The sequence below is a fragment of the Ptychodera flava genome, chromosome 3 (genome assembly GCF_041260155.1).
Source record: "Ptychodera flava strain L36383 chromosome 3, AS_Pfla_20210202, whole genome shotgun sequence".
Classification (NCBI taxonomy): Eukaryota; Metazoa; Hemichordata; class Enteropneusta; family Ptychoderidae; genus Ptychodera; species Ptychodera flava.
Genome location: NC_091930.1, coordinates 32,602,304 through 32,618,648, shown reverse-complemented (window position 1 = coordinate 32,618,648; position 16,345 = coordinate 32,602,304). Strand labels below are relative to the sequence as shown.

The following is a 16,345-nucleotide window of genomic DNA, read 5'->3' as shown; positions in this document are numbered from 1 at the left end:
GCCATCTCTCGACAAAAGAATCCTGACATTGTTGGACGGTGATTTACCTATAGGTGTAAGGTAACAATTTGCAATTATTAAAATGGTAAATTTTTTTACTCATTTGCATGATTAATTATTTTCACCCACAAACAAATCTGTCAGGCTGGTAATTGTAATTTTTAGTGTTTTTTAAATGTTAGAAGTTGTTCAATTGGATAATGACAATTATAATTTTTGACATTCTTATCTTCAGAAGATTTGGGCAATAATGAAACTTGCTCCAATCATTAATTTGCATAATTAACGAATTTAGGTAAATAGGTTGTATCTAAATGAATTGGTGTAATAGGTTACAATTTTAAGAAATTGTCTCTTAAGCCATGGCAGTGTCATTGTGTTGTGTCCAGTGAATTTTATCTCTGTTGTAATTAGCAACTTGCATAATTAATGAATTTAAGTAATTAGGCTGTATCTCTGTAATTGATTTGTGTAATATACTATGAGTTTATGGAATTATCGCTGATGCCATGGCAGTGTCATTGTCTTTTTTGCAATGAATTTTACCTCTATGGTAATTAGTAATTTGCATAATCTATGAATTTAATTAAATAGGCTGTATCTCTGTAATTGATTTGTGTAATATGCTATAAGTTTGTGGAATTGTCGCATATGCCATGGCAGTGCAATTGTGTTTTGTCCAGTGAATTCATTTCAATGGTAATTAGTCATTTGCATAATTAATGAATTATGTAATAAGGGTGTATTTCTGTAACTGATGGTCGTAATGTGCTACAATATTGTGGAAATGTTTTGAAGTCAAGGCAGTGTCATTGCATGTGGTCCAGGGAATATACCCTCTGTGGTAATAAGTAATTTGCATAAGTAATGAACTTCGGTAATTTGGCTGTAACTCAGTAATGGTTTAGTGTAGTATGCTACAAATCTGTGAAATTGTTTCTGAAGTCATGGCAGAGTCATTGTCTTTTGTCCAGTGAATTTTATCTCTGTGGTAATTAGTAATTAGCATAAATAATGAATTTCGTTAATTAGGCTGTATCTCAATAATGGTTTGCATTTATATGGTACAATTTTCTTGAAATGTTGCAGAACCTTGGCAATGTCAAGGCATTTTGTCTAGGTAATTTTTTTTCTCGTAAATATTGGTAATTTGTATAATTAATGAATGTAGGTAATTAGGCTGTAACTCAAGAATAATTCAGTATAACAGGCTGGAATTTGGGAATTGTTAATCTAGCTTGATGATAAAATAAAATCCCTCTGATAATTAATAGCTAATATGTGGTATGTATATAAGTACCAAAAGAGCTTACATGGTGCGTCGATGGCGTCTGTATGTCTGTATGTCTATCTGTCTGTCTGTCTGTCTGTCTGTCTGTATGTATGTATGTATGTATGTATGTATGTATGTATGTATGTATGTATGTATGTATGTATGTATGTATGTATGTATGTATGTATGTATGTATGTATGTATGTATGTATGTATGTATGTATGTATGTATGTATGTATGTATGTATCACCATGTGAAGTGTTCCGTATCCACAGACCTATAGCAATATCCATTTTGATGGATTCTTACAGTATACAGCAGAATCCATTAGAGTATCCATCATTATCCAGTACTGAGAATCCAGCACCGGAATACATAATGGATTCCCCAGTATCCAGCAAAACTAAGGCTGTGGGCAATACATGCCAAAATCCATTTTGGATACTAATGGATTCTAGTGTCACAATGCATTGTGGGTCTAAAAAAACACAGACCTGGCTAGATTTTGAGAATCCATAAAAGTATTTATGATGGATACTAGCCTTGCCAGTGTAACTGAAAGCACCGTCCTCCACCCACTGTGGGATGGTGCTGAAAGTATGACTTCTACAACACTTTTTTATGCTGAGTGAAAGCGTTGCAAAAGTTGAAACGCCTTAAAAATATTACTACTCGTAAATTCGTTTTGCAATCGACATTGGCAGTGTCAAAAACGCTTTTTCCTAAAGATCCTATAAACATACAAATAAAACAAAATTCCAAAACTTAATGTACGTCAAGAACTACAACGTTGCCGATAGAGGACTATGGCCTTTCATGATCAATCATTTGAGTCAAGACATGGATTGCTTTTATACTTATCAGCTTGAAACCCCCTCCCCGTTCAAATTGACCCCTCTCCTGCTGCAAGTTTACGTTTATCGATACCAGGTTTTGTTCGAGCTCGTTACAATTTGAGACGGTATATAGTGGACGGAATCGTTCATTACCATCTGTGTAATAAAACCAAACAAATACGTCATCGTGACGACAAGCTATACTCTCAAGAACTTGCGTCACATTGCCGAAAAAAACTAAGAAATGGCAGAAATGTAGAAGTGACCTTCACTAGCATAGGATGAAAAGCCAAATTTAACACTCTTATGCAATTGCATAAATTTGCATAAAGTTGGTCAGCTCCTGTACGCACCTTTATGCAGTGCATAAAGGTGTGTAAACATGGTGTCAGTGGTGGTGCCTATATGCATCTTTATGCACTTGTATAAAAGGGTTTAATGGCTCACTAAAATTATGCACCTTTATGCAATCCAATAAATTTGCATAATTTTATGTGTGAGGTAAAGATTGTAAAACAACACTGAGGATGACAACTTACAGTCTCTACAAATTGGAAAGGACTATATGTGTTAAAGAATAGCTGGATGTATAGTGAGAAACATCTAGTCACTTCCCTGGGCTCACATTTCTAACGTTCACTCTACCCATCTGGAAACCATCTTGAAGGGCTTAGGGTTTGTACTTTGGAGTCCCCGCACTGTAGTAGACACATCCCCCTCCTTCAATTCTTATCATTTTGCAACTGTCTCTTTATCTTTCGACTGAAATAAAGCTTGCGTTTTGTATACCACATTATATATGTTGCTGCAGTCATGACGAAAATAGTGATAGGTCAGGCAATGGCAAGTCATGCAGGGCTCTGATTCATTGCTCCATTGTCTCAAGGTGTAAATAGCCATATGTCATTAACATATCAAGTTGCCATCGATATCGCCACAGCAGTTACACATGGGATACTTCCCTTTTCGTCACACATTGTTCATTCAAATTACAAATGTGTGGAGTCAGTAGATGACATCCTATCTTGTGATAGTACAGTATTTGGTAGCCGGTATCAGACAGTTTGTGTTCGTGTCGGCTACACAGACGATCCGCCCTCTTGCGAGTTCGACTTCGTGAAAAAAAGCTATGACCTGCGACCAAACTTGCTTATTTGACACATAACCAGGAGACCTGCATTACATTTTGCACCGGTATGTCATGAAGAGGGACTATGGTCAGGCAATGGCAAGTCATGCAGGGCTCTGATTCATTGCTCCATTGTCTCAAGGTGTAAATAGCCATATGTCATTAACAACAATCACGAGGACCCCCTTGAATTCATAAACAAAAGCGGTTTTTTTTTGCTTCAGTCACTGTTGCCAGAAAGTTTAACTGAAAATAGACTTTGTTCAAGTCTGCAATTTACATCAAATTCTTGTAAACTTGTTTTCTTTTAAAAGTTGATTGAACGCATTGTCATGGAGTTGCACCCGAAATCACATTTGCAGGATCGCTGTCAGCCCATGGTCAGCCCTAACGCACTATGGATGAAAAAAGGAATGTCATATATTTGAAAGATTTTTGTGATGCATAGAAAATTATCAGTGAAGTTTGTGTGTGGTGTGTGTGTGTGTGTCCCTGGACGTACCACAGATACGTCCATGGAGTGTCTTGCCCGTCCTCATCATGGCAACCATGCCACAGCTGAAAAGGCCACCGTCGACAAAGATAAAATAATAGGTGTGAAAGGGATTATCAGGTCGTCCTGTACCCTTACATCCATGACTGCACTACCGTGGACGGTGACTGCACAGACTCCACTTCTAGTGCGTTCTACAACTTTTGAGAACGTCTACACTCAAAAAAGTAACTTGAGTAGTTTTGCGTGAAATAAAGATGACCGTGATAGCCGTGATTGAAACAACCTTTGTTTGCTGTCTTACTCGACCTCAGCCGACTACCATGGTAAAAGTCGGAGACTGCTGAGACGGGAAGACCATTATCAAATTTGAAAATTGTGAATGTATCGGTCATTTTATCCAGATGATTTAGTGTCCTTTTCGATATTAAGTGGGCGAACCAAGGCCCCCGGTATGCACTCTGTGGTCACAATGCATGTGCAGTACAATGGTACAGTCAGGGTGAAGTGTGCAACGCAGACAAAGGGAATTAATTGTTTGTGTATGCAACAAGCATTGTCAGGGCAGGGACGTGGACTCAATGTCGGAATGTGGAGGTTGCCTGATGTCCTCCCACATTAAGTGTATGGCATAATGTTATGAACACTCTGGTGCACGAATGCTTCAATCGTCGTTTGTGTGCAGAGGGTCTGTGGCTTGACGAAAACCCTATGATACAACTTCTCACTTGCATCGTGGGGGTTTCGCATAGTTACTATCAAGTCGCCTGTGCCCTGGCGAGTGCATAGCAATTATCTGGCGAATCGAATACCTTTCAAAATCGATCAAGGAATGTTTTAAAGTGCTGAGTAAAATTAAATGCTGAACACAGAATCGACAATACTGAAAATACTTTGCTGTAGCTGATGGCACAAGTAATTTGAAATACTCTCAAAGCGAACCTACTATAGTCTTAGTTTCCGTATGAATACATCGCTACAACCAACCATCAGTAAGCATGAATGTGAAAGATACATCAATGCTGTAAGGTCAAATTATTTTGCTCTGGTAGGTAATTAAGATTGTCTTTTTTTTAATTTTTCCTAGTGCTTCCTAGTGTACCAAGTATTTTCTGGCCAGATTTAGAGTTGCAAACGTTGTATCTCGTATAACGGTGTGACCGCCAGGTTTGCCTATTGGGTATGTAAGTGTAAGAGTATCAGGGATAGACTTCTCCAAGTCTGTGGGCATATCAAAACATAATAAATTGAAGGACTAAACATCGGCAAACCGTTGTGCTAATGGTAGGCTATTCGTGGATCGTGGAGTGAATGTCGCCTGGTCAGCAAGTAACTCAACTGAAGAGAAAGCGCGACTGGGCCAGTCTACATCCGGACTGTGTACTGTTAATAAATCCTTGGCTAAATTTCCCAGGTTTAGAATAAAACTGGATCATATGTGCTTATCAGAGATCAAGAAGTATGACGCTTGATTTTGAAATACAAGTGCATGTTGCTTTCTAATGCTGAATTCTCATTGAGAAAACAGAACAGTATTAGGAACTTATCATGCTCTTCATATGCGCTGCAGGTTTCATTATGATCAGTACACTTTGTAAAACAGACTTTCAATTTACAGACATCAAAATATTTCTATATATTTCTGACATATTAAAGTACAGCGCCCGGAGCGCCCGCTGAAAATATTAACATATGGATATCTCCGATATATATGTCTGATATGTGAAAGTCAAGCGGCTGAAGGGCATGCTGAAAATATGTTTGATATTTTAAAGTAATGCGCCCAAAGGGCGCGCCGACAACATTTTAAACATACGGATATCTCTATTTATTATAGCCCAAACATGGGACCATGTGCCCGAGGGCAGGTGACCATTTGCCCGACGTAAGGAGGGCAAATGACGTCGGGCAAATGGTCTCCTGCCCCGAGGGTACATAGTCCCATGTTTGGGCTATAATGTTTTTATTACATGCCTCTCTTACACATCTGTCACTCAAAATATTTAGATTTATTGGCAAATGATAATCCAATGCTTTATTTCCATCTTAGATGAAAATCCGTTAAATATGGAACGATTTCCATCATCGAATGACGCAATGATATATTTAAACTACTGTTATTCGGTTTATCAATTTTTTTTCTGCAAAATTTTCCAAAACCGGATTTCATGTGCAAAACATGAATTCGACATTTTTATATATGAAGTTGTCAAGCTAAAAATAGTTCCGGTTCACGTCCAATGATGACTATGCGGTCCGCGACGTCATCGACGAGTTACCATTGAATCCTATGGAGCGCGCGACGTTCGATATACGAGGCATGTAATAATGACATATATGTCTGATACATTAAAGTTTCGTGCTTGGGGGGGGGGGGGCTCTGAAAAATATGTTTTTTTTTATTGTTATTAAAGTTAAGCACCTAAAGGGCGCGCCATGAATGCAAATTCAACTGAATGATGAAATTTGTCGCTTGCATGATGCATTTTAGGCAAGTATGAGCCCGTGTCGAAATTTTTAAAACACAGTGAACCCCGGCCCCTCCCTAATTGGGCATTCAAAAACATAGTGACCCCCCTATCACCATAGTCAAAAACAGGGTGACCCTCATGAGTCCACTGCCCCCCCCCGCCGAATAAACTGACCAGTCCCTTATTATGAATATTGTACGACTTTAGCAGTTATGAATTCCTAAGACAGAAGTTTTATAACAGCCTGGTAGCCTTATAATCCATCATAATCTTTCGCAAAATGTGCTCGTTCTTCAGACCGTGCTTCAACCAAATCAAAAATCGACTTGGGGTGAGTCAAGGCTGTTTAGCGGCATTGCTCAGTGCTAGCTTCAAAGCTCGAAAGTTATTCTCGGAAGTAGGGCGGCAGCATTCGTCAGGGCCGGATTTTGCACATTATATGGAAAGCAGTGGTTATTTCTTCGAAAATATGTGATTGGACTGCGTACTTCTCTTTTGGGCCTTGGACTTTCGCCGCCTCGCCCCAAACGTCAATTAACAAACTAATCACAAGATAGTTCAGTCACGTGAATCTGTAAATTGTGATGCATCGATCTATCGTGATTAATTCTAAACTACCTAACGCATAACAAACAGGGTCGCAGTCAGGTGTTCGAGGACGTTCAGAAGACACCATCGACTAGTTTAATTTCAGAGTTAGAGGAATTCTTTTTACTTGTTTCGAGAACTATCAGTGTACCGTACTGTTGCATATGAAATAAACTTTTAGACGATGAACTTCGAAGTTTTAAAATGTGCACAGTTTTATTAAAACTACTTTTCCGAAAAAGCGGGTGCATGGGAAAAGACACCGCGACTGGAGCGACAATTGCTCAAGAAAATGTCTTTTCCACTTTCTACATTTACCTTCGTGTTCCATCAAATCCCACATCAAGTCATAGTGAACTCCGAGCTCAGTCCCGCATGTGAAATTGCAACCGTGACCCGATGATATACGATAATAGATTTCATAAAAAAAGTGCTAGAATTTCGCTTTTCCAGGCCCGTCAGTACAGGTTGGTAGATATTATATGAGACCGATTTCAAACCATGTTCAGAATTGATGAAATAAGCAGATATGATCTCCAAAAACCGTTTTTATTCAATTGATTCATCACCTTTTCGCGTAGACCTCGCTGTGTGTATCCACATTATCGTTCGGAAAGATACCTGTCCAGTATATCTCCCACATACGTAAGCTGACATGGAGAACATCGTCAGAACTACAATATTTCTGCAATGTCTCGAAACATATTGCACCACCTTGGTGAATGATACACGTCCTTGTATGTTCGTCAGAAACTAATTTCAGTAGGTTAGGATACGACATCGGTCAAATGAGGATGAAATATTGTACTGCAGTTCTTTCTTTCAATTTATTTTTCTTTGTATATGGACTGTATTATTCTCAATTCCCTCCATACTATTTTTGAGCATAGCCGGCGTGTACATAGCAACATTGTTGGTGTTGAAATGAATCCAAATCTAGCTATTGCAACAGTAAGAATGTTGTATGTACAATAAAGAAAGAGAATACAAGATGCACGATTGGCTGTATCTGCAGATGCACTATCAATGTTAATATCAATGTTTTACTAGCCACTTTGCACAGTTCAACCCGTCTACACACGCACATACATATCTACCAAAGCAAGATCAGAGAAGAGATATCGTTTATCTCTGCTACCTCCATGGTTTATTAAAATAGTTAAATATGAATCACATGCAACAAACGAATGAATTCTTCAAACCGTCCTCAAAATACAAGCAACAGGCCTATAGGTCTACTTCGTATGACTCACACACGATTATTTCCCAAAGTTTTAATTAGGCCAAATAGCTGCTATTTTTTACCATATTGAAAAATATCTCGCCAAATATCCGGCTCAGTGCTCTGGTTAGGCACGTCTGTATGCCTAACACGGAATATTCATGAAGATAAAAAATGATGGTAAGCTGCTTAGTGTACATGCACAGGGGCTGAACTGCAGCCTGATGCTAGGGGGTCAATGTGTACAATGATGTACCTTTATCTGGCGAAACACGAAAATATGGTTCAGTTAGCAGTATTTTTGTCTAACGAGAGCAAAAAAAATAACATTTTCTTCAAGATTGAGTAAACAATGATAGTTATAATCAAATTCTTTGCAAAGTTCATTTCATGAATACTTGAGCACTTAAGGAGTCATACTCAGAAGACGCCATTGTTAAGATTGGCGTGGCGTGCGTCGCGTCGCGTACATCTGTATATCGTACCATTCATACCCCGTGATCGTGCCGTCAATAATCTTCAGTTGTCGATATTTTAGCTTCTACTGACATGTCCCGTCGGTGTTTAGGAATGTCTGCTAAAGAGTCTACCCTTGAATTCCTGGACCATCTGGACGACTATGCTGTACGTTGAATCTAGTGCCAGTGTGTCATCGACCGTGTCATGCAGTTACGACATGGTCCGACAACTTCAAGCTTTATTCTCCGTTCAACCAGGACGAAACTCGCCAAAACGGAAGAGAGTACCTCTTTTCCGCACCAGCGATAGGTCAACACACACTTCAAGCCCTCGATCGTCGCTGAGTCCTGCATCAGCTGGACGGCTCTCGTGTACACTACAATATTATGTACCAGGTATGTATAGCTGCTGTCTTATTTTTAACCAGCCCAATTGTGTCTAAGAATATACGTCTACTCCTTCTTGTATAAACGTGTTTAGCAATGTCTGCATCTGGAAAAGTATCTAACGTTTGTTTGGTTTAAATCATCGATATTCCTGATAATTTCAATGAACATCAAATTTCCAGGTCACTTTATGCTAATTTGACTTTTAGTGGTATGCACCCCGCCCGGGATGACTGTTGATTCATGTCAGGGACCGGACAAAAATTAAGGGCGGGGGAGGGGGGATTGGTTGGTGTTTTAAAGGCCTGTGTTGGCACCAGATTGTCTCACCAGAAAATTTACACACCAGATTACAATTCCAATGGAAAACAACAGGCTATCACCCCTCCATAGTCCTCATGCATACTAGAACAAACGCAATTCCAGGGATCAGCAAAAGTGCCTTTTTAAATCCATGGAAAATAATGACCCTTCAAAAAGTGTTAGCAAGAAAATGATTCTCCCTCCCAAATTTTTGTATGACCTGTGAGTCACAGTCTGTATAAATGATATCTTAATTATTGACATATAAGTTCTCATTTGACTTTGAACTTTTAAAGAATACCTTTAACCAAATAGAAATAATCAGTAGAGTGAAAGTTGAATATCATATTTGTTGTTCACATCTGCTCTTTAACCATCATGTACATTAATATCAATTGCCAAACATTAATAAGAGCACAGGTCTAGCTTGTGTTGTATTTAAGCAATAAAGCACACCCAGCGACGGTATACTACAAGATTTTGACCAGTTCATGGCATATATGCATGAGTGATAGCGAGTGCATATTTGAAGTGAAATGGTCAAAACTAATTAATTTATAAGGTTATAAATAGTGCAAAGTAACATGACATAGCATGTTTAATGCCCCACTAGCTGTAAGTCGTGAAATTTGTTGACCTCAGAATATGTTCCCATTTTTGTCGTGGTTTTCTCTGAATTCTACCCTCTGAAGGGATATTGGCTTTTACTGCATTAGGAAACATTCCTTTGAGAAACATTTAAACAGTAAACTCAAATTTTAATAGCCATTTTGATTATGGCCCCTTTTTTAAAAATTGGTAATATTAACAAGGAGAGAGAACATACAATGTCACAGTTGAAAACATTCACCTCTAGGGTGAACATTCAATCTAGGATGTCAAAACAGCAGGACAATCATGAATGTGGGCCCGTACTCCTGTCCCAAGGGGGTCATTTAAGAAAATCAGGGGCGGCCATTGTCAATATACATGTAAAACCCTTGAATTTTCTGTGGAAAATACTATAGTCTATCAATATGTGACCTAAATAAAGTAGTCGATATATCGAATTTTATTAAAACCCTTTTCCTGCCAGACAGTATCCCTTCCCCATCAGCCAAGTCAGTAAAAACCAGTATTGAGCCAAAACATGACATATTTTCACCCACTTGGCTTGGTCTGTTATAGCATCTTTAGTCCAAAAGAATCAAGTTTACAGTTTTCAACAGCTTTCAAATGTACAGTATTATGATAAAATACACCACAGGGCTTGAAATACTTTTTTTCAACCACCTGTCCACTGGACAAGTCAAAATAAAAAGTGCCTGTCCCAATGAGAAAAGTACCTGTCCCAAATGGCATAATTTATTCCAAGAAACTATACTTATTTCAACTCACCGGAGACAATGTCCAGAGAAATTGATTAGAGTTCAAAGTGAGTTGTGAGAACAGGAAAATTGTAGTGTGTAGTTTATGACTGTACGTTGAAAGGATAAATTGAAATTTCATTTAGTGCCCCTAGAACATGAAAGTGTGTTTGAAGTTTAATTTAGTGCCCCTGAGAACATGAAAATGTGTATGCACAACTATTGTTTGTTAGATGAGGGACACTCCATTTAGAGTCGACAAATGAGCCGTTTCTGGTCATCCGCTTTGTCTCTCCCTCCCCCACCCTATGGGGACTGCTTCTTGGAATTATCTCGTCATCCACTCATTCTTTCTCTATATGTTATTGAAAAATTAGCACTTTGAATTATTTTTCGATAACCATTCTTCGTTATAAAAATATTTATCCATATTTTAAAACCAGCGTTGCAATGGCTAAATATGCGGAGCAATTTCGTCATGCAATTCTCTTCGGGCATTTGAAATCGAACATCGCTTTTTTCAACTGATAATGGCTAAGTTGCAATTCTGATCGAAATGTTTTGGCAAAAAATACAATCATTTTGGGAGTTCATTTCGTCATGAGGCGATATCGAAGATGTGTTCAGCTCCAAACATGGCCTCCCGTAACGTTGTAACTTATACCTTTGAGCTACCAAAAGAGCCATGCTTGTACAGCTTCCTTCTGTAACTGGTGGAGCCACGTGCCCTTCTTTTACTTCTGAATTTATCGATGTGTCCGTTTATTTGTCAGAAACACCAAGTTCGAAATCCTGGAGTTCGAAGTCGCTGAATTCCGGTTCAAAGTTATAAGGTTGAAGGCAAAGTGTGTCCATTGGGCAGTAGCTCAATACAAACGTACAGTAGATAAGACCCCCTAGCGATACCCCCAAACTTCCTCAACCAAACACGAAAACTTTGCATCATCTAAGGCCAAGCCTCTCTCAAGGAATTCCGATAAGTGGCGCTTCCATATGGCGAAAATTGCGTCATACACATCAATTAATAAAACATAAATTTCCAGGAGAATCATTAGCACATTTCTCATCTCTTCATCATGAATGTTACAAAAATAATCTACTTCAACTTTTAAAGGCAGGTTGATATTTGGGTGGACTATCCCTTTAACATTTCACACTATGACTGAGGTGAAGTGATGACCTTTGGGGAGCCCAACTTCACTGCGCGAATGAATGAATTACATGCATTTGCGTGAACTCTGTGTGACCAAACCATTCAGAGAATGTTGCGTCCTGAGTGGTGCATCAAATAGTGAAGTACATGTAAGGGTCATTCAACATCTTATAGCATGAATTGCACAATGCTCTGTGCAGTTTATGTGAAGATTTCAGTACAGATATGCACATTATCCAGGGTTTTGCTCGTATGAATGGTGATGGGATTTAATGTTAGGGCAAATATTTAATCACATTGCAATCTCTATCTTGGCCAAAGTTGCATGTATAGTCCCAGTGGGTAGTGAATAATAAGTGTATACATCACCAAAATCAGTACATTCTCACAAACTTATTTCGGTTTGAATGTAAAATAAAAAAAAACAATGCTAGAAGATACAGCTAGTAGGGCTTTAAGTTAACATGAGATTAATTCTAATCTTACCTCAACATGATATGTCATTTTATTTTGCATCATTTAATTTTTAAATTTCTAAATTATTTCTATTACTGCTGAAAATGAAATGTGGTGTTATTTTCAACATGCACATTTTGGATATTTATATGACCATGGATGTAAAAAGAGTCAATTTTTCATCAATGGTCTGACAGTCTACAAGCTCTGAGATACTGCAGGAATGCATAGTGCAGCGTGAATCCAATTATGTTGAGCCTTTTTAGGCCATGAAAATGCTTGATATATTTCTGATTCAAATGTGTCGATGGACTGTCAGATTAATATGGTTATTCATCGTCATTATTGTGGCTTGAAATGTGATTCATCATCTGTGTTTGAGATAATTTGATTTTTCTTGGTAGGTTTTTAACTTTTTTTTATATTCTTGCAAGTTGCAGGTCCCCTGGAAGTACATGTATTTATTAGGCGTTGAACAAATAGGGAAAGTGTAGTGCCCAAAGGAATGACAGTCACACAAAAAGGCATGCCAACAACTGGGAACAATATGAGAGGTACGTAGTACAAAGTCTGCACTGATAAATTTTTAGTCTAAAGTAGTGAACTTTGAAGGGCAAGTTAACCAAAGCACCAGTGTTGGTGAATTATGGTACGTGAACATGGTTAAGCAGAACCAATACAACACAAAGTAAGACAATACGTCGGTTTCGAGTTGTCAGAAAACGCACGAATTTTCAACATCGGTCGCATGGGGGCGCTCAAGATTTTGCAAAAGTGAGGGCTAAAATTTTAGTCATGGAGGGAAGTCGCAACATCACGCGTGAAGACGTCCGCAAAATGAACATGAAAGAGCTACGAGAATTTTTAAAACCAAGCAAGATTCCCCTTTAAGTTATAATAAAAAGGCTGAGTTGGCAGAGCTCCATTGACCTTGGATTAGAAACTAATGGAAAACATGTGAAAGAGGCTCCCCACCATACTATCCAAAATGGGTTTTTTTTGTGTCGAGTTTGTGTTTGATTCGTTTTGAATATGTGTTCCTACATTCTTATCTGATTGTTTCTGTTAATAAAATGTTTGTTTCGTTTCGGATATTTGTAGGGAAGTTTGGATTTGTGTGTACGGTAATGTTTTGTTCGCGTGGGGAAAGCTTATGGCGAGACGCAGCCGGGCCTATGGTGTGACAAAGTTGATAGAGTGGCCCTTTGACGCTTGCGTTTCGAAACCCGAGTGTGGTTTCTCATCAGTCGCAGTGTAGATTCTTTCCTTAGTTTGTGTTTGTGAAAATTTATTTTAATGCATTTTAATGATCTTGCTCTTCGAGTAGCGAGGCAAGTTCCCGTTTTACATGCGTTGGCAAGACGCCGACATCGAGACTGTTGCCGTTTCGTTTAGTATTATAAGAATCATCGCCCTCGAATAAGGTCGAATAATGTCGCTCACGCTTATGTTTTGGCGATGTGTCCGTCTAATTCTGCAGAAAATCATATGAAACGAGCGATTTTGAAGCAAATTGAGTACCAGATATGAATTTTGAGAATGATAGGGAACGATCGACGGTTACATGATATATGAACTTGCTACTTTTCACAGTAAAATCGAACGTCGAAGATGACATGGTGGCATAATCCGTATATACAGGAAATATAGTCATTTGGTTTCCTGATATACTTTTTCTCAGGCATATGTACACACGTGTATGGGGCGCATAGTCTGAGAGCGGAATAGATCACAAACATGTGGAAACTGTTAGGTACTCAGCTAAGTTCACGTCGTATCATCCTTATCGGATCCATTTCTATCTCAGGCGTTTCTATTTCTTAACATCGGGGAAACAGTGGAAGGTCATGCTATTCATCCATGGGTATTTGTCGAGTTTGCCGGCTTTGCAGTAAAAGTTTGGCATAGTCAAACGCTTACGGTGACAACAGAGCAGATGAAAGTAAACTAAACTTAGGTTAGGAATACGGAGTCTGTGTTATCGCATTGTACGCAGACCGGAGTCCAGAAAGTAGCCCTCACTTCCGGTCAAAGGAAGAGCGCCCCTAGTGGCGAAAGCTTAAAATCCTTGAATTACCGCATGGTCTTATGGTAACTCGAAACCGACGTATTCTACTCAGTTGACCTTTGATGTTTGGTTATATTTGCAGGGCACCTAACAGCCATAAGCAACAAAATCTGCCTTTATAATCTTCTTTTGAAGATACAGATGTAATTGATAGTGATGCAGCTTAGCCCATGTCAAATTTTGAAATCACAATGAAATGTGTAAACCCTGCAATTTTTTATAGAGAAGCAGAGTGTTGAAACAACTTAAGGGGGTTCTTACATGAGTTCCAAACTCAAATGTACATGATGACATACAATAATTGCATAGTCAAACCTAAGAAATGTTCTTTTTAACTCTGTCTCCAAACACTTGCCAAAATATTATTGAAGGAATCCATGAAGTGTACTTTATGAACTTTGTACGGGAAACAAAACATCTAAACAATATCACAAGACAAACTGTCGTTGGAGAGTTTGTTGCAAATTGTGTAATGAAAGATGAAACAAGCTTCTGTTCTGATAACATGTTCCAGATTTCATGACATGCTCAAAAACCATAATTTTATCTTTTACTAAATAGTATGAAACTATTTTCCTGTAAACTTAATCTTAAACTATAATCCAGTGGGGACTATGTCATACTAAACTTACCTGTTTATCATATTGAAAAAATCTACTGGGGCCACGGAGCGAATTTAAAAAAACAACAAAACCAAACAGAAGCAGTGGAATGATCATTAGCGTGCAAGGTCGCTGTATTATATGTCAGGGTAAAAAATTGTAGCTTTGAAATTTCTGGACGGTACAAAAGGCTCAGTGGTACGAATGTTCATTCATTGTTGACATCGTATCGATCTGATTGACACTACAGATGTTTGATCGTGCATGCCCTCATGATTGGCAGGTGTTTGAAAGTTTTCACATATTGTTCTTTGGATGCTTTGAACACGTCCACAGCATCGCAGCAGTTTTGGCATAAAAAAATCAACTTACAATGGAAACAATGAGAGAATTTCACCAACAAGGTGATGCCACAAGTATTCACAAAAGTAATATGTTGGAATGGGTTGGGTTGGGGTTCACTTTAAATTTGAAAAATGCACAGGGGTCATGTATTTTTCCAACACCATTGGAGTCACTTAATTTTCTTAAGTATTTGTCCTGTTAAAAAAGTAGTTTAAGTGTTCAAAAAATTTTTGGGAGATAAAATGATTCGCTGCATTATTTCACTCTCAGTAGTCTATCATTTAACTGTAAATCTGAACAAAAGTATAATTATCTGTCACATAAACATCTTGCCTTGGCAACTCTGGAGCTTGTCTTATTGTAAATCAAGCACACTGAGGGCAAAGAACAATTTTTATTACTTACATATTAGAGATATAGCAAGCTTTTGTCAGGGAAAATATTTAACAGTGACCTGTTGACCACTAGTACCATGAAAAGTGAAATAAGTTTAGTTGAAATTCCAATATCATTACTGTTGTCCACATCTGAACCTTCAAACACCCTATTTGAATCAAGTACATTGTATCAATTGTCAAACACCTCAGAAAGCACAGAATGTGTTTGTTAAGCTTTGTAAAAAAATTATTCGTAGTTTTCTCATAGACTCCAATGTATAGTGAATCTACATTTCAGTGAGATTCAGAAATCAAATTTCTTGCATACATATCAACTTTTAACCATTCTAGTCTAATGAAGTACTTTCAAATGAATTTTCAAAGGTCTATAAATACACAGATTTAAACAAAACAAACTAAATGGATAATGTACAATTCTGATGATTTATTCTGTGTGTCGTTATTTACAGAAATTGAAGGACGTAAACGGGGCTATCCAAGGACTAGCATGAAGCTGAAGACATTTGATAGTTGTGTGTGGTTTCTTCTGAGGACAGTGAGCATGACAGAAGTTGCAAGGGTGGTGACTTTATTCGGAGACACTTGCCATGGGATAGAGAAAGAAGTGAAACTGCGTACAGTATGGAAAAACGCTTGCATCAAAGGAAATGCATATTGAGGCTACCTTGCATTGAGGACGTGGCCTCAATCAGACCAGAGCCTGAGGATGAGGATGGTGGGCCATGAGCCGTTATACAGACAATGACAATATCAACAGCGCTGACAACTCATTACAGGACAATGTTTAATGTATAAGCATATGTTTTTGCATTTTCT

General features: G+C 38.3%; 1 long non-coding RNA gene across 1 annotated transcript; it reads left to right on the top strand.

The window, feature by feature from the left end:
- The first annotated feature begins 8,473 nt into the window (after positions 1 to 8,473).
- Positions 8,474 to 16,051, top strand: LOC139129850 (uncharacterized). Its single transcript, XR_011551702.1, has 3 exons — positions 8,474 to 8,867; positions 12,557 to 12,670; positions 15,979 to 16,051. It is a non-coding gene; the product is annotated as an uncharacterized lncRNA (long non-coding RNA).
- The last annotated feature ends 294 nt before the right edge of the window (positions 16,052 to 16,345 follow it).